The sequence below is a fragment of the Amblyraja radiata genome, chromosome 25 (assembly GCF_010909765.2).
Source record: "Amblyraja radiata isolate CabotCenter1 chromosome 25, sAmbRad1.1.pri, whole genome shotgun sequence".
NCBI classification, from domain to species: Eukaryota; Metazoa; Chordata; class Chondrichthyes; order Rajiformes; family Rajidae; genus Amblyraja; species Amblyraja radiata.
In genome coordinates, this window is record NC_045980.1 from 21,824,139 (window position 1) to 21,843,206 (window position 19,068).

Here is a 19,068-nt window from a genome sequence, read left to right on the forward strand (position 1 = left end):
AGTCCTTGGCGATGCTGAGCGCCCTCCGCAGACAACGCTTGCTTTGGACAGACTCAATGGAGGGGAGCGAGGAACCGGTGATGCATTGGGCAATTTTCACCACCCTCTGCAATGCCTTCCGGTCGGAGACAGAGCAGTTGCCATACCATACTGTGATGCAGTTGGTAAGGATGCTCTCGATGGTGCAGCGGTAGAAGTTCACCAGGATCTGAGGAGACAGATGGACCTTCTTCAGTCTCCTCAGGAAGAAGAGACGCTGGTGAGCCTTCTTGATCAGAGTTGAGGTATTGTGGGTCCAAGAGAGGTCATCGGAGATGTTGACTCCCAGGAACCTGAAGCTAGAAACACGTTCCACCTCCGTCCCGTTAATGTGGATGGGGGTGTGCGTGCCACCCCTGGACTTCCTGAAGTCTACAATGAGCTCCTTGGTCTTCTTGGAGTTAAGGGCCAGGTTGTTGTCAGCGCACCATGCTGCTAAGTGCTGGACCTCCTCCCTGTAGGCTGACTCATCGTTGTTGCTGATGAGGCCAATCACCGTTGTATCATCTGCATACTTGATGATGGTGTTAGTACCATGTACAGGTGTGCAGTCATAGGTGAAGAGGGAGTAGAGGAGGGGGCTCAGCACACAGCCCTGTGGAACGCCGGTGTTCAGGGTGAGGGTTGAAGAGGTGTGCTTGTCTAACCTAACAGACTGGGGTCTGTTGGTTAGAAAGTTCAGTATCCAGTTGCAGAGGGAGGGGTCGATGCCCAGGTTACCGAGTTTGGTGATCAGTTTTGATGGTATAATGGTGTTGAATGCTGAGCTGTAATCGATGAACAGCATTCTTACGTAAGTGTCTCTGTTGTCGAGGTGGGAGAGGGCGGAGTGAAGTGCCGTTGAGATGGCATCCTCTGGAGGTCCTACAAATTTAATTGTACACAATGTTGTTTTTGCACTTACAGCATGGGTAAATGCAAGGGTTGGACTTAATGTGATATTTCTTGGATCAGGCAGTTGAAGTAGACAAAAGATTTGCAGCTCTGAAGGGAGGGGCCTTTAACTGACACCAGTGGAGAAAAGATAAAAGGGAAGTATAAATAAAGAATGCACACTGTGTAGAATGGGAGTGTTTAAATATAAATGCTTAATGCTACTTGCATGTTTTTATACAAGATAGCAATTTTTTTTAATGTTGAAGATGAAAATGGGGTCTATATTTAGCTTTCCAACTTACGCAGTGCTGGGGTGAAATGTAGCAAATCATCAGCTAAGAATGGTGTTTTGTGTTGCTAATCATTATAAATTATGCTAAAACCTCCTTAGTCAAACATAAGTTGAATGATTTAATTGGTACAACTTCACTTGGTTAAGAAATGTATCCATATTTAAATTAGAATTAAAAGGTTACTACTTCATAATGGCTTCATAATAAATAAGAATGCACAGAACAAAATTCAATCTCCAATATCTGTATTATAATCAGTCCACCATGGAAGCACAATTTAAACAGCTGAAGAACTCCAGAATGTGCTGAATCAGAAAATAGTTGTTGTTCCTTCATTACTACTGGGTCAAAAGTCTGAAACATTCACCCGAAAGACTGCAGCAATTCAGGACAGTGGATTGTCGCCTTTTCATTGAATTTATTGCCCAATTTGGGGCGTACAGTGAATTCTGGCTTTTCAGCTTTGCCCACTTCCTGAAATAAATGATGACGATCTATTATCATCTGTACAAGGAAGAAACTTCCTCCTGACTGTTTTTCTAAACTAATGTTACCCAACCAATCATAGAGCGGATATCTGTTGACTGGTGGAACAGAGTTCTGTCTTTTTCTGTCTTTCTATCTTGCAATGTAGAATTATTAAAAACTGGAATGAAGAGGTAGGTAAAATGACTTGCAGCAAACTGGAATATGAGAACATTTATACCAGTGAGGTTTTTTTAATATAGTTCAATTTGAAAAGGTGTATTTGCACCTTCAATTTGCAAAGTGTATCCATATGGCAAATAAGATGTATTTCTGGTGTATTTCTAATATAAGTTACAAATAGAAAACAAACAGAAATTTTGTTATTTTTTAGGCCTCAACTAAAAGTTGAAAACTAGATTAGTGTAGTTTAGTTTATTTCGTGACAAGAAACTAAACTAAACTAATCTGGTTGAGGCCTAAAAAATGACAAAACTTCTGTTTATTTGCAAACCAGTATTTGGCTGAAAATTTATAAAATGAGGCAGACAAGGTGATCTATCTATCACCTTGACCTGAATTTTATAACCTCTGCAGTATAATGATAAATAACTCAAAATTATGTTAAAACAAAATACCTCCTTAAACTTTTACCTACATTGTTGTCAGATATAATAATAATAATAATAATAATAATAATAATAATAATAATAATAATAATAATAATAATAATAATAATAATAAACTTTATTACAGACACGAGGTCCAGACAAGGGGCAACATTACATTAAAAAAATGCATTGCATATTAAAAAATATCATAAAGTACATATAAAATCTTAGTATATCACTTATAAAAGCATCATAAATTATATATTTTTAAAAACACAATACATGTTAAAAATCCAGATTAAAAGAATGATCAATGTCCAATAACGAGACAACGATACCAGTGTCTCCACAGCTGGGATTCGTAGCGTGTAGTGCTAACCCTTATGTTTGACAAGGCCACAATAATTACATTTTTAGAGTCATTTATCCTGCAAATGAATTTATACATGTGATTTCTTAGGATAGCTTCTAAAGTACTGACTCCTGCAGCCACATACATATTACTGGCACTACACCATCTAGGTTTCCTTAGCAGTGTTCCTTAGATATATTCTTAATCAGTTGAAATATAAAAAATGAAAGGAAAAGCAAAAGTGAAATAATGCCATAATCTGACACACAGGGATCTGTGTTGGGTCCACTGTTGTTTGTCATGTACATCAATGATCTGGATGATGGTGTGGTAAATTGGATTAGTAAGTATGCAGATGATACTAAAATAGGTGGAGTTGTGGATAATGAAGTAGATTTTCAAAGTCTACAGAGAGATTTATGCCAGTTGGAAGAGTGGGCTGAAAGATGGCACGTGGAGTTTAATGCTGATAAGTGTGAGGTGCTACATCTTGGCAGGACAAATCAAAATAGGACGTACATGGTAAATGGTAGGGAATTGAAGAATGCAGGTGAACAGAGGGATCTGGGAATAACTGTGCACAGTTCCCTGAAAGTGGAATCTCATGTAGATAGGGTGGTAAAGAAAGCTTTTGGTGTGTTGGCCTTTATAAATCAGAGCATTGAGTATAGAAGTTGGGATGTAATGTTAAAATTGTACAAGGCATTGGTGAGGCCAATTCTGGAGTATGGTGTACAATTTTGGTTGCCTAATTATAGGAAGGATGTCAACAAAATAGAGAGAGTACAGAGGAGATTTACTAGAATGTTGCCTGTGTTTCAGCAACTAAGTTACAGAGAAAGGTTGAACAAGTTAGGGCTTTATTCTTTGGAGCGCAGAAGGTTAAGGGGGGACTTGATAGAGGTCTTTAAAATGATGAGAGGGATAGACAGAGTTGACGTGGATAAGCTTTTCCCACTGAGAGTAGGGAAGATTCAAACACGGGAACATGACTTGAGAATTAAGGGACAGAAGTTTAGGGGTAACATGAGGGGGAACTTCTTTACTCAGAGAGTGGTGGCTGTGTGGAATTAGCTTCCAGTGAAGGTGGTGGAGGCAGGTTCGTTTTTATCATTTAAAAATAAATTGGATAGTTATATGGACGGGAAAGGAATGGAGGGTTATGGTCTGAGCGCAGGTATATGGGACTAGGGGAGAATAAGTGTTCGGCACGGACTAGAAGGGTCGAGATGGCCTGTTTCCGTGCTGTAATTGTTATATGGTTATTATATGGTTATAATCTGTTCCCTTAATATACTGCATGTAACCTTAAACTCTAGCCCACTCATTTAATTATGGACAGCTCGTACATATGAACAAGTGTTTGGGAGACTGGCGGGAAGGATTTGACAGTGGTGCTGCAGGATCTTCTGCTGGGTGGGAACTGTGCTTTTCTGCATGCCTTCTCTCTATACCCTCTCCCAGCACCCAATCCACAACAATCTGAAGCAGGCCAGCAGCCATTCTTCCTGTGTATGCTCATTCTTCCATTATAGCTTTACTGTGATCTTCTCTCACCATATACTGTCTTTTTTCATATCTGAATTGCGAGCTGGTAGCGTCACAGACAGCTCTCAAGAACGGAACCCTGTTGTAACCTGGGGAGGGCTTGTATTGGGCTTTGGCTAAAGGTGGTGTAAATTAATCAGAGTTCCTGTGCTGGCTTCTATTCGGTGACATTGAATAGAAAATATTGTGTGAATAAGATGAGACTATACTGTAGTCCCTATCAAGATGAAAATGAAGCACATGAATGTCTAATTAGTGAGAAGGTGATGGTGTTCCAGAAGATCCAATGGCTTCTGAAGGCTGAAATTACTGGCTGAAATATCCCCAGCCATTTTTTTTCCTCCAATATTCCCTTCCAATATGTCAGGTGCAGTGTTCGGCAGTATTCTTTGCCCATTTGAGTCCCATTTGAAATGAAAGATTAATACTCTGAATTGACACTCCAATGGAGCTGTTGTTCTTTCCACACTATTAGGTAAAATGTTTTTGGCATGTTTTTGAATGATTTCTTAATGTGCTGGGCAATATTTATCCCTCAACCAACAATGACAGAGCTAGCAGAGCTGCTAACCTCAGGTGCTGTATATGTGGAGTTACTCAGTGACTACCGACCTGTGGCATTAACGTCCGTGGTGATGAAATGCTTTGAGAGGTTGGTCATCAACTCATATCTCAGCAAGAACCTGGATTTGAAATGAACAAAATTTGGATGGAACTCCGAGGCATGGTTTGCCTGCTCCTCCCTCCTCTAATGGACCCTTTACATTCAGGTATAAAATATCAAACAGAGGGAGGATGTAAATTAAGTCCTTTGAATTATCTTTGAAAGGCAATGGAAGGATAGAGAGAAGAACACACAGTGATGTTAAAACATATGCAATCCTGTGGACTTGTGCAGAAGAAGGATTTAGTGTGAATAAAGTTCAGAAAATTTAGGGTTACGTTTATGGGATTGTAGAGGCTCTGCCAATTTTCATGAAATGTCAGTGTTTGTGGTCTACTGCAGTGGAAGACACTTATTCCCTGTAAATTTGGGAGTGGCCCACATTTAGTATTTGTACAGTGTTTGGGTTAGAAGATCTGTCGGCAAAGTACACTGAAGACAGTTGAACAGTTATGACAGTTCAATGACTTATGACAGTCATTGAAAGTAGGCATGCAGGTGCAGCAGGCAGTGAAGAAAGCGAATGGTATGTTAGCATTCATAGCAAAAGGATTTGGGTATAGGAGCAGGGAGGTTCTACTGCAGTTGTACAGGGTCTTGGTGAGACCACACCTGGAGTATTGCGTACAGTTTTGGTCTCCTAATCTGAGGAAAGACATTCTTTCTATAGAGGGAGTACAGAGAAGGTTCACCAGACTGATTCGTGGGATGTCAGGACTTTCATATGAAGAAAGACTGGATAGACTCGGCTTGTACTCGCTAGAATTTAGAAGATTGAGGGGGGATCTTATAGAAACTTACAAAATTCTTAAGGGGTAGGACAGGCTAGATGCAGGAAGATTGTTCCCGATGTTGGGGAAGTCCAGAACAAGGGGTCACAGTTTAAGGATAAGGGGGAATTCTTGTAGGACCGAGATGAAAAAAACATTTTTCACACAGAGTGATGAATCTGTGGAATTCTCTGCCACAGAAGGTAGTTGAGGCCAGTTCATTGGCTATAATTAAGAGGGAGTTAGATGTGCCCCTTGTGGCTAAGGGGATCAGGGGGTATGGAGAGAAGGCAGGTACGGGATACTGAGTTGGATGATCGGCCATGATCATATTGAATGGCAGTGCAGGCTCGAAGGGCCGAATGGCCTACTCCTGCACCTATTTTCTATGTTGAAGGGCCACCTCCTGGAGAGGGGTGTCAATTACGATAGAAAATAAATCATTTCTATTCATCCACATCATTTCATTTGAGGGCGTGTTTACAGGAATGAGGTAACACACCACACATGGTAGAAAGTCCATGTCTACAGTGCAGAGACATTTCAGTTTAGAGTATGATTATTTCTACTAAGGCATAAGGAACTACGATCAATGACGCAATAGAAAGGCTGAGGTTCTTAAGATAAAATCAAGCATTTGGCCAATTAGAATCAATAGTAACCATTGGTGGAATTGATGCAGCTGAATCAGTGATTTAAAATGATGGAATCAGGGATATTATTTGGAATAGTTGAAATCAAAGGATATTGAAGATTTGACAGGAGAAAAAACACAGAAACGTCTGGCAGTTATATGCGACAGGGACTGAAAGAGTCTCTTGAGGAATATAGAGTTTGTAAAAGAGAACATAAAAAAGAAATTAGAAGGGCAAAAATGGGCCATGAAATATCCTTGGCAAGTAAATTAAGGAAATTTGTTCTATTAGTATATCAGGAGCAAGAGAGTATCCAGGGAAAGAGTTGATCCCCTCAGGGACAAGAAGGGTAATCTATGTATCTTTAAACTAAACTAAATTATGTGTCGAGCCAGGCGATGAAGAGTATAACCTGAATACGTCTCATCTCTATTCACCAAGGAGAAGCAGATGGAAGATAGTGAGTTCAAAGAAATGTTGATGAATAGAGGGATCTTGAGGTTCAAGTCCATCATGGGTTGATAGAGTGGTGAAGACAGCAGAAGGCAGCCTTGCATTCGTAGGTTGGGGCATAGAATATATATTGAGACGTTATGTCGCAACTTTACAAAACACTAGTTTGAGCACGCTTGGATTATTGCGTGCAGTTCTGATCACCGCACTATTGGAACCTGTGGTTGTGCTGGCGAGAGTTGAAAGGAGATTCTTCAGTATGTAGACTGGATTGGAAGACTTTAGTTATGAGGAGAGATCGCATAGACTGGGTTTGCTTTCCCTGGAGTAAAGAAGGTTGAGGAGAGACCTGATAAAAGTATATAAGATTATAAAAGGAACAGGGAGGTTGGATGGTCAGAATCCTTTTTACTATGATAGGTGTGTCAAAATTGGGTTTAGGTGAGAGGAAAGAGTTTTCAAGGAAATTTGAAGGGAATATTTTATTTTACATAGAGAGGGGTTAATGTTGAACTAGCTGCCAGAGGAGGTGAAGTCAAGTGCAATCATTATGTTTAAGAAACATTTGGACAAGCAATTAACTATGCAAGACATAAAAGGATATTGATGTGGTGTGTGCACATGGGATTAGTGTAGATAAGCAAAATGATCAGCATGGACTTGGTGGTTTGAAAAGACTGCCTCTATGCTGTATAACTCTACAATTTGGTATGCATCACCTTCTATAAGCCATGACCTGCACAGTCTGCAAGATTCTCCTTGTCCCTCTGGAGGAAAATGGTATACAATTAACATCTCATAAAGACAACACGCAAATCTCTACAATTACTGAAATCCCTGAAGCCACAGGAAGAGAAGGCATAAAATGAAACAGACAGATAACCAAAGAACAAATTTTAGAAGATCAGGTTGGAGATGAGATGGCTTGGGAAGATTGATAAAGATTTGTCAAATATTATTCCAATTTCAGTATCAAAGAAATACAGTGCTTACAGTATATATGCAAATGTACTTTCTTCAAGAACAATGTGTTCACATCTATGTAACATACAACAGTACAGCACAGGAACTGGCTCCTCTTCCCTAATGTCCATGCCAAACATGATGCATAGTTAAACTAATCTCCTCCACCCGCTGCATATCCATGTGTCTATATAAAAGCCTTTTAAATGCCTGCACCACCAACCTTGGCGGTGTGTTCCCAGCACCCACCACTCTGTGTAAAACAAAAATTGCCTCACACAAGTCCTTTAAACTTAGCCCCTTTCACTTTAAAGCCATGCCCTCTAATCTTTGACATTTCCAGCATGGGAAAAAGGTTCTGACTGGCCTGTTATAATTTTATATACATCTATCAAGTCACCCTGAGCCTCTGACATGACAAAGAAAACAATCCAATATGTTATAGTATCTTGGAGTAAGAGAACCACACAGCAAATGTAACTTCACAGCTGCTGAAAAGTCTACACCAATTTTATTCTGACATACAGTATTATCTGTCCAGGAACCAGCACAGAGAATAAAATAAATTAATTAAACAATCACAAGGATTGTCACTGAGCGTTAGGGAGATTGAAGAATTAGAACAGAAAAGAGAATCAGAAGTATAGTTACAGAAGGTTACAAACAATTCCACATGGCTGAGATTTCACAAGGCCAGGCTTCAAAAGCGAAGTGATCATGGTGCGCCAGTCTCATCTGCAAGTAGCGTGAGAGTGTTTCCACACCTTCGCTTCAGCGAGTGGTAAGTTGCAACAGTTCAATGCCTTCGGCTGTAACAGACAGCAATGATTCTCAGAACATTCTGACAAACTAAATTTGTTATTGAGAATCACAACATTAGGAATAGATATTTTGAACAGAATGTTTTCTCAGGGTTTCTGAGCCTTACATGAAGTGTTTAATCTGTGATAGCAATACCAGGAGCACCTCTGCTCCTTTGCCCTGCTCTGTAGACCAGCAAGGAATGGCTAAGGAGGCTGATGGACCTCCGGAGGCTGCCAGCAAATCTGCTTCCTTAAGATTGTCTCTGATGCTTATAGGTGGAGTACACTTGTCCGGTATTATTGTGTGACTATGCTAGTCCTCTGGTCCCTTTCAGACCTTCCCACCAGTGGGACATTGAAAGCAATATCAGAGTGCGCAGGGGCAAGGAGCAGAGATGGAGCAATCCACACCTCAGAAACCAGCAGTACGATGTTGCAAGATATGATACGAGAGTCCAAACATATTGTTTTAGTAGAGAGTTTAAATTTCGGTAGGGTTCAACCTCCTTAAATTTTACCTGCTTGTTCCTGTCCCTATACCTCCTCCCTCGAATTTGTCCAAGGACACTGACAGTCCTTTCAGGTGAGGGAGAGATTCACTTGCGCTTCCTCCAGCTTCATCTACTGTATCTGCAGTTCTAGGTGTGGACTCCTATATATCGGCAAGACCAAGCGCAGACTCGGTGATTGTTTAGCTGAACACCTTCGCTCAGTCCGCCTAGGCCTACGTGATCTCTCGGTTGCTAAATACTTTAACTCCCCCTCCCATTCCCATACTGACCTTTCTGTCATAGGCCTCTTCCACTGTCAGAGTGAGGCCAAACGCAAATTGGAGGAACAGCACCTCATATTTTCCTTGGGCAGCTTACAACCCAGCGGTATGAATATTGATTTATCTAACTTCAAGTAATCTTTGGTTTCCCTCTCTCTCCCTGCCTCCCCCACCCTAGTTCTCCGACTGGCTTCACTGTCCTCCTGATTATTTTATTATTTGTATGCCTTGTTGTCACCTTCCTCTCTGCCAACAATGAAACATTCTCCATTTCCTTGATCACACCTGCTTTGATCTGTCGTTTTCACACCTTACCCTTCCATATCTCTAGTTTCCCTCTCCCCTGACTCTCTGTGTGAAGAAGGGTTTCAAACCAAAACGTCATCTGTTCCTTTTCTCCAGAGGTACCTGTCACGCTGAGTTACTCCAGCATTTTTTATCTACTGTATCTTTAGTGTAAACCAGCATCTGCAGTTCCTTCATGCAAAGAAAATATAATGACAATCAAAAATACAGAGATTGGTAAGAGGAAGTTTTCTGAATGATTTGGCTAAAAATTTGTGTCCAAAATTATATTTTACATGAAAATGTAAAATTAAGGAAATAACACTGTACAGAGAGAAGTCAGAGAACTGTGAGTATCATTCACATAATTACTAGCCATCTGTTCTTGAAATCTAAGTGACAAGTTTGTAAACAGAATTCTAATGATGGTGAAACATTACAAGTTCTTTGAAAAGGATGAGATACTTTTAAAAGGACCAGTTTTAACCCAATATGCCTGGCAAAGGCTGAGAGTCTGGACAGTTACAATTGCATAGATTATTTACCTATTCCACAACCACTGGGATCTGACTATTCCTGACTTTAATGTGCTCACACTGCTTTGTACAAATAACCAATGAGGCTCTTACAGTTTATCGTGTGTACCTACCTGAGTGTTCCAGTGCATGATATTTTAGAGTTGTAGTGGATACTGTGTGATGGATACATCATGCATTTTAATAGAGTGTTAACAGTGCAAATAGATGGCAATGTTATGGTGAGTTATATGTCACAACATGGAATACTTCTGATTGTGTTATTGTTCATTTTCCACACTAGGATGTATTCAAGTTCAAGTTCAAGTTCAAATGAGTTTATTGTCATGGTCCTGTATAGGACAATGAAATTCTTGCTTTGCTTCAGCACACAGAACATTGTAGGCATTTACTACAAAACAGATAAGTGTGTCCATATACCATAATATAAATATATACACACATGAATAAATAAACAGATAAAGTGCAAATAACAGATAATGGGTTATTAATAATCAGAGTTTTGTCCAAGCCAGGTTTAATAGCCTGATGGCTGTGGGGAAGTAGGTATTCCTGAACCTGGTTGTTGCAGTCTTCAGGCTCCTGTACCTTCTACCTGAAGGTAGCGGGGAGATGAGTGTGTGGCCAGGATGGTGTGGGTCTTTGATGATACTGCCAGCCTTTTTGAGGCAGCGACTGCGATAAATCCCCTCGATGGAAGGAAGGTCAGATCCGATGATGGACTGGGCAGTGTTTACTACTTTTTGTAGTCTTTTCCTCTCCAGGGCACTCAAATTGCCGAACCAAGCCACGATTATTCATTAATAATTAGCAAAACCGTAATGGATACGGCAAGAAGTAGATTTCTTGCCATGTCCAAGATTGTCTTCAAATTCATTTTGAAACATGACACTTGCTGCAATATAGTATAATGCCATAGTATATTATTACAAAACTGAACCAAACATGTGATTTAATGTTGGTAGGTTAGAATTTTATACAAATAGGCCAAAGGATGTCTTGTGGATTTACTGGCAATGCCATACTGTGCAGAAGAGGTTATTTTACTGACATTGGGACTGAAGACAATTGTTCGAGCATAGTAATGGCTGACCTTGTGATATATCACTGAGGAAGGATCCCAACCTGAAACGTCGCCTATCCATCTCCTCCAGAGATACTGCATGACACACTGAGTTACTCCAGCACTTTGTATCTTTTTTGTGGTATCACTAGCCTGCCTGTGCAGTGCTAAGGTTGATAGCAGAAAACATTATATTTCTCAACACTGACACCTCTCATTTTAAAATATGAGAAAAGAATATCAAATAAAAAGCCGGTGTTGCAAATTTAAAATGTGGATCTCGTGACAAAGATCATAATATTTCTTTGTCTTATCGAAGCGATGATGCATGTCTTGCTTTTCTCAAGCCAAGTAGAAACTGTGGGCAAGAGCAAAGACAGCAGAGTTATTTGCTTTTGGGTATTTCCCAGTAGTGATCTGAGGTGACTGTTCAGAGATATGAGGCAGTTATTTTGGGGTTTGTACATCATAATGAAACCCTGCTCAGTCACTACCACTTAGCCTCTGTGGTGGACACCTACTGTTTCCATCTTTGCTGTTATTCAATTGAGAAGCTTGTGAAAGACCAGGGTGTATGGTATTTGGCAGCACACTCTTTGTAAGGAGCAGCTGAGAATAGAAATCAATTGATTCAGTGACAGATACCTATAGACTCACCGAGGAAGGAGAAAGTGAGAGATTGGGCCGCTTTCAGGTCCTGAGCATACTGTATAAAATATTTCCATTAATCTTCATTTTATTTAGTACTTGTAAGGAAATTATTTTAAATTCATACAGCAATTCCTGTTCCAATTCTTGATTAATGCCCACATCATGGTCATAAAGGTCCTTGCTGGTCCACCCTTGGTTTGGTCAATGTTTGTTTCTGTAAATGCTGATCAAGGCTGCTTTGCTTAGCTGGATAATGTTATTGTTGCAGTATAAAGGCACAGCAATTTATGAGGGAAAATGTCTTCCCTCAGACAATTGAGATATTTTGGCATTCTCTATTTAAGGAGCTATAGAATCATACAGCATGGAAACAGACCCTTCGGCCCAACTTACCCATGCCGATCAAGTTCCCCCATCCACGCTAGTCTCACCAGCTCGCATTTGGACCATATAAACCCTTACATCCATGTACATAGAAACATAGAAACATAGAAATTAGGTGCAGGAGTAGGCCATTCGGCCCTTCGAGCCTGCACCGCCATTCAATATGATCATGGCTGATCATCCAACTCAGTATCCCGTACCTGCCTTCTCTCCATACCCTCTGATCCCCTTAGCCACAAGGGCCACATCTAACTCCCTTTTAAATATAGCCAATGAACTGGCCTCGACTACCCTCTGTGGCAGAGAGTTCCAGAGATTCACCACTCTCTGTGTGAAAAAATTTCTTCTCATCTCGGTTTTAAAGGATTTCCCCCTTATCCTTAAGCTGTGACCCCTTGTCCTGGACTTCCCCAACATCGGGAGCAATCTTCCTGCATCTAGCCTGTCCAACCCCTTAAGAATTTTGTAAGTTTCTATAAGATCCCCTCTCAATCTCCTAAATTCTAGAGAGTATAAACCAAGTCTATCCAGTCTTTCTTCATAAGACAGTCCTGACATCCCAGGAATCAGTCTGGTGAACCTTCTCTGCACTCCCTCTATGGCAATAATGTCCTTCCTCAGATTTGGAGACCAAAACTGTACGCAATACTCCAGGTGTGGTCTCACCAAGACCCTGTACAACTGCAGTAGAACCTCCCTGCTCCTATACTCAAATCCTTTTGCTATGAAAGCTAACATACCATTCGCTTTCTTCACTGCCTGCTGCACCTGCATGCCTACTTTCAATGACTGGTGTACCATGACACCCAGGTCTCGCTGCATCTCCCCTTTTCCTAGTCGGCCACCATTTAGATAATAGTCTGCTTTCCTGTTTTTGCCACCAAAATGGATCACCTCACATTTATCCACATTATACTGCATCTGCCAAACATTTGCCCACTCACCCAGCCTATCCAAGTCACCTTGCAGTCTCCTAGCATCCTCCTCACAGCTAACACTGCCCCCCAGCTTAGTGTCATCTGCAAACTTGGAGATATTGCCTTCAATTCCCTCATCCAGATCATTAATATATATTGTAAATAGCTATGGTCCCAGCACTGAGCCTTGCGGTACCCCACTAGTCACTGCCTGCCATTGTGAAAAGGACCCGTTTACTCCTACTCTTTGCTTCCTGTTTGCCAGCCAGTTCTCTATCCACATCAATACTGAACCCCCAATGCCGTGTGCTTTAAGTTTGTATACTAATCTCTTATGTGGGACCTTGTCGAAAGCCTTCTGGAAGTCCAGATACACCACATCCACTGGTTCTCCCCTATCCACGTTACTAGTTACATCCTCGAAGAATTCTATAAGATTCATCAGACATGATTTACCTTTTGTAAATCCATGCTGACTCTGTCCAATGATTTCACCACTTTCCAAATGTGCTGCTATCCCATCTTTAATAACTGACTCTAGCAGTTTCCCCACTACCGATGTTAGACTAACTGGTCTGTAATTCCCCGTTTTCTCTCTCCCTCCCTTCTTAAAAAGTGGGGTTACGTTTGCTACCCGCCAATCCTCAGGAACTACTCCAGAATCTAAAGAGTTTTGAAAGATTATTACTAATGCATCCACTATTTCTGGAGCTACTTCCTTAAGTACTCTGGGATGCAGCCTATCTGGCCCTGGGGATTTATCGGCCTTTAATCCATTCAATTTACCCAACACCACTTCCCGGCTAACCTGGATTTCACTCAATTCCTCCAACTCCTTTGACCCACGGTCCCCTGCTATTTCCGGCAGATTATTTATGTCTTCCTTAGTGAAGACGGAACCAAAGTAGTTATTCAATTGGTCCGCCATATCCTTGTTCCCCATGATCAACTCGCCTGTTTCTGACTGCAAGGGACCTACATTTGTTTTAACTAATCTCTTTCTTTTCACATATCTATAAAAACTTTTGCAGTCAGTTTTTATGTTCCCTGCCAGTTTTCTTTCATAATCTATTTTTCCTTTCCTAATTAAGCCCTTTGTCCTCCTCTGCTGGTCTCTGAATTTCTCCCAGTCCTCCGGTATGCTGCTTTTTCTGGCTAATTTGTACGCATCATCCTTCGCTTTGATACTATCCCTGATTTCCCTTGTTATCCACGGATGCACTACCTCCCCTGATTTATTCTTTTGCCAAACTGGGATGAACAATTTTTGTAGTTCATCCATGCAGTCTTTAAATGCCTTCCATTGCATATCCACCGTCAACCCTTATAGAATTAATTGTCAGTCAATCTTGGCCAATTCACGTCTCATACCCTCAAAGTTACCTTTCTTTAAGTTCAGAACCATTGTTTCTGAATTAACAATGTCACTCTCCATCCTAATGAAGAACTCAACCATATTATGGTCACTCTTGCCCAAGGGGGCACGTACAACAAGACTGCTAACTAACCCTTCCTCATTACTCAATACCCAGTCTAAAATAGCCTGCTCTCTCGTTGGTCTCCATTGGGGTTTTTTAAAGGTTGTTACAATATAGTGCCTGCCTCAACTAACTCCTTTGGCAGGTCATCCCATATACCCACCAATCTTTGTGAAAAAGTTGCCCCTCAGGTTACTTTAAAATGTTTGCATCTCACCTTAAACTTATGTCCATTGGTTCTAGATTCTCCTACTCTGGGTAAAAGACTGTGTGCATTCATCCTGTCTATCCCCATCATGATGTTAAGTTCACCCCTCAGACTCCTGCGTTCTGAAGAATAAAGTCCTTGCTTGCCCAATCTCTCCATATAGCTTAGGCCATCAAGTTCTAGTGGCATCCTCGTAAATCTTCTCTGCACTCTTTCCATCTTAAAGACACCCTTCCTATAACAGGGTGATCAAAACTGCCTTAACAACTGGAGCCATACAGCGTGGAAACAGGCCCTTCGGCCCAACATTCTCCATCTACACTAGTCCCACCTGCCTGTGTTTGGTCCATATCCCTCTAAACCTATTTTATCCATTACCTGTCCAAATGTTTCTTAAATGTTGAAACAGTACCTGCCACAACTTCCTCCTCCAGCAGCTCGTTCCATGCACCCACTACCCTTTGTGTAAAAAAGTAATTCCTCAGGTTCCTATTAAGTTTTCCCCCCATCACAATGTCATCATGCAGAAGGAGTAAATTTCTTTGTAATAGCTAGTGGGAGATAATAGAGATTATCAGGAAATTCAGGAGGTAAAGCTGCCAAAACTTTACCATTTGTATGCAGTAAAAGGTAACAGCTGAGGCCTGAGGTACATGGTTGTTTTACTGTTTTCCACCACTGCTTTTTATTGGTGGTGGTGGTACCCATTTAGAGAGAGTACTTTGAAGCCAATTGCTTGAACCTTGCCTTCTAATCCAAGGTTGTCCGCTAGTGAAATCTTCAGGTTTTTATGTTAGTTCTCTACACTGTTCATCGGACAGCATTTTCTGATCAACAGGGAACACATTAGGAGTTCATGCTCCATACTTTAAAATTCCCAGCCATGAAGATGGGTTTTACATTAGAGTAAAGCGGAAAACTGGCAGAATTTGTTGAACCCAGAAAAAAATCTCTGGAGAGAATCTCGAGAGTCACTTACCTGTCTGAAGAAGGGTCTTGACCCGAAACGTCACCCATTCCTTCTCTCCAGAGATGCTGCCTGTTCCGCTGAGTTACTCCAGCTTTTTGTGTTTAACAAGGCAGTGTCTCTGCCCACCAGATCAACAGCCTTGCAACTTTGGAAGGGATGTGATATCTTCTGAAATGTCTGTACATCATTTTAAACTTGGCCTAAAGTTTCTTACAGCATTTAGCAAATATAGAAAAAGCAAAACTTGCTTTTTAAAGGTTGCATAATTTTAAAGGAGAATTAGGTTATTACCTTTACTTGTTGAAATGGAACGGTCAAGCATTGATAAAAATGTAGATTGTTTTGCTTTCTTTGAACTGTTTTAACTCGTCTCTAACACTGCTGGTTTTGCTTTCCCCTAGGTCATCTGGAGTACCAGATTGGCGGATAATCAGATCATTAACCTGAATTTACTTCACAGGTATGTCAACAGAGAAAGGATTAGATTACGTTTGCATGCAAATGTGTGACGAACTCTGCCTATGCACGTCAAAAATACTTGTACCCGCAAGTTAATAAGAACATGGCTTTGTTCAGAATGTTTTTGCAGATTATTTTCTATTATATTTTGTGGTTTACCAGATTGGTAATATTGGTGGAATTATTCCCAACAGCTGCAAGTAGGAATAGAACAACAACTTCAGCAGGGTAAACAAAGCCTACTGCAATGGATTGGATATTTTGCATGGGAATGGTGTGCAGTTTTTTGATGACATGAAGTTTCAGCATGTATAAAAGGGCCTTGAGGCGCTTTTACAAATTAATGCAAAAGCATTATTTATAAAGACATCGAAGGATAGCAGAAAAATTGTCAGATAGCCTTGTACGTATTATGAGGAAAGTGCTGCAATCCATGGTTATGGAGGTAGTAGTGGGACATTAAAAAAAATAATCTTATAATTAAGCAGAGTTAAGCGGCCTTTTCACGGGGCGACTTGACGCAAGAGTTAACCAGAGTTTAACATCGTGGGAACCTCGTGCGATAACAGTACGGCATTCGTGGACCACCGTGGACCACCGTAGCGCTAACGGCAGGTAGTCGTGTAACTTGGTCACTCGGGAGAAAATTCAAGAAAGTTTGAATTTCTCCAAGATTGACTTGTACACTTGTGGTTGAGTATTGCAACATTATATGAACGTAGTGGCCAGTGCGATATCCGTAATAACTCTTGCGGGTACCGTGGGAACTCCTGCGAACGGTGAACCCGGAAGCTGGACAGAGGGGACAGAAGGTGAGTAAAAATTATCTTCTGTGGGATTGAATTTTAAAAATAAATAAAATTAAAGATTTGCATCCGCATATGGACATCAACTTATTCATGAGTTATGTTAATGAGATTCAAGAAAATAACTATAATCTTTAAAAGGGACTTTAAAAGGGACTTTACTGAAAGGTTACGCATTTTTATGGTCCGTGAGAAATTTTTCACATGTACTTCTTTGAGAGATACAGGTCGAAGTCCTCGGGTCCAGGGGTCCGGAACGCTACCAATCAATGTTGTACAGAGACCCGTGTAAGGAATGAACTGCACATGCTGGTTTAAACCGAAGACAGACACAAAAAGCTGGAGTAACTCAGCGAGTCAAGCAGCATCTCTGGAGAAAGAAAGCTGATGTTTCGGGACGAGACACATCTCCAGACTCAATTCCGATTAGGCTGTCTGAAGAAGGGTTCCGATTCGAATCGCCACCTATTCTTTTTCTCCAGAGATGCTGCCTGACCCGCTGACTTACTCCAGCTTTTTATGTTTTTCTTCCCAGATCTGACTTACCTGCTGAGTTACACCAACATTTTGTGTCCTTCTGTGCGTATTAACCAGCATTAACCAGCGTCTGCAGTTCCTTTAGACATTACCTAACTTCAGATTTTAGAGATATAGCGCGTGGGAACTCCTGCGAACGGTAAACCCGGAAGCTGGACAGAGGGGACAGAAGGTGAGTAAAAATATCGACAAGGGAACATGTGTCCTTCGAGGACGTCCCACCTAATTGTCATTGTTGGATAATCTTTTTAACAGGAACACTTGCAGAGATGGCTCCCAGAAAATCTCAAAGAAAGGGGGTAAAGCGTGTCAGAGATGTTTTTGCCATGTTGCGCTATTCAGTTTCTATATTGTTTCAGTTTCTATATCTATATTGTTGCTCTATTCAGTTTCCCAGGGGGTCGGGACGGGACTGGAGTTGGGAGGGAAAGGTGGGGGAGTCGAGGGAGAGGAGGGGGAGACAGATGGGGGTGTCTTCATTTACTGGTGGCGGGTGTCTGTCACTGAAACAGGCAGGTGAGATTTCACATCCACCTTGTGTGTGCCTCTCTCTCTCTCTCCCTCCCTCTTACACAGGCTGAGAGACTCTCCCTCTGTGAGTGTACGTCTCTTTCTCCCCCTCTCCCACACACAGTAAGACCGAGGTACTGTGCTCAGTCCATCTGTGTCTCCCACATACACAGTAAAATATGTCTCCAAATGAGCCAATTCAACCAAGGGAGGATATATATAGTGTGTGAAAAAAAAAGTTACATCATTTGTGTCACGTGTAGTTCACGATGTTCATTCAAGATTTAACGCGAAAGCTCGGGAAACGGACAAGTCACTCGCACAAATGACAGAAATGCCGAGTACCGTGGGAACTCCTTATCTACCCCCGTTATATCGTGCGAGACTCGTGCTGGACCACGACCTCTTCACTCTGGTGACATCTTGCGTCAACTCGCCCCGTGAAAAGGCCCCATTACGGTGGTCTTATAAAAGTGGAATTGTATTTGGCAATTTATTGCAATCAAATTGTCCAAGAGCAAGGAAGTCACATAGAGCCTTTAAAAAGCAGTGGTTCAGCCCACAGCTGGACTGCATGTGTCCACTACATACCCTGTTCTTGGGTAGACATGCTGCACACGATTTTTCAGAATGCATCGCCCAGTTATCCGCGCATGCATCAAGAAATGCAAAACAAAACACATTTTGTGTTCATTTATTTGATTTTTTTCAAGTAAATGTTGTGAGAGTGGATTTCATTCCGATTCTCCAACTTTACAGTAGTGATTTGTGAATTTCTGTTACCCGCAGGGCCGGGTTTACGTATAAACTGGACAAGCTTAAGTTTAGGGCCTCGAGATCTAGGGTGGCCTCGCAGACCGGGATTTACCACTAGACTTCATAGGTTGAAGCCTAGGGCCTCGAAAACTAGGGGGCCTCCGGCCAAGCAGGACACCTGCCGTTCAACTCTGGGCGGGCCCCCCTCTCTGTCTCTCTCTCTCTCTGTCTCCCCCCACTATCCGTATCTGCCTGCTATCTGTA

General features: G+C 41.4%; 1 long non-coding RNA gene across 2 annotated transcripts in view; it reads left to right on the forward strand.

The window, feature by feature from the left end:
* The window catches only part of LOC116987392, a 65,469-nt gene that overhangs the window by 12,775 nt on the left and 33,626 nt on the right, over positions 1-19,068 (forward strand). The window contains exons 1-2 of one of the 2 annotated variants that reach the window (XR_004415708.1): positions 15,839-15,911; positions 16,138-16,196. This is a non-coding gene — a long non-coding RNA (uncharacterized LOC116987392). Of the gene's footprint in view, positions 1-15,838; positions 15,912-16,137; positions 16,197-19,068 lie in introns of those variants that run through there. The other variant, XR_004415707.1, reaches the window with a different exon arrangement.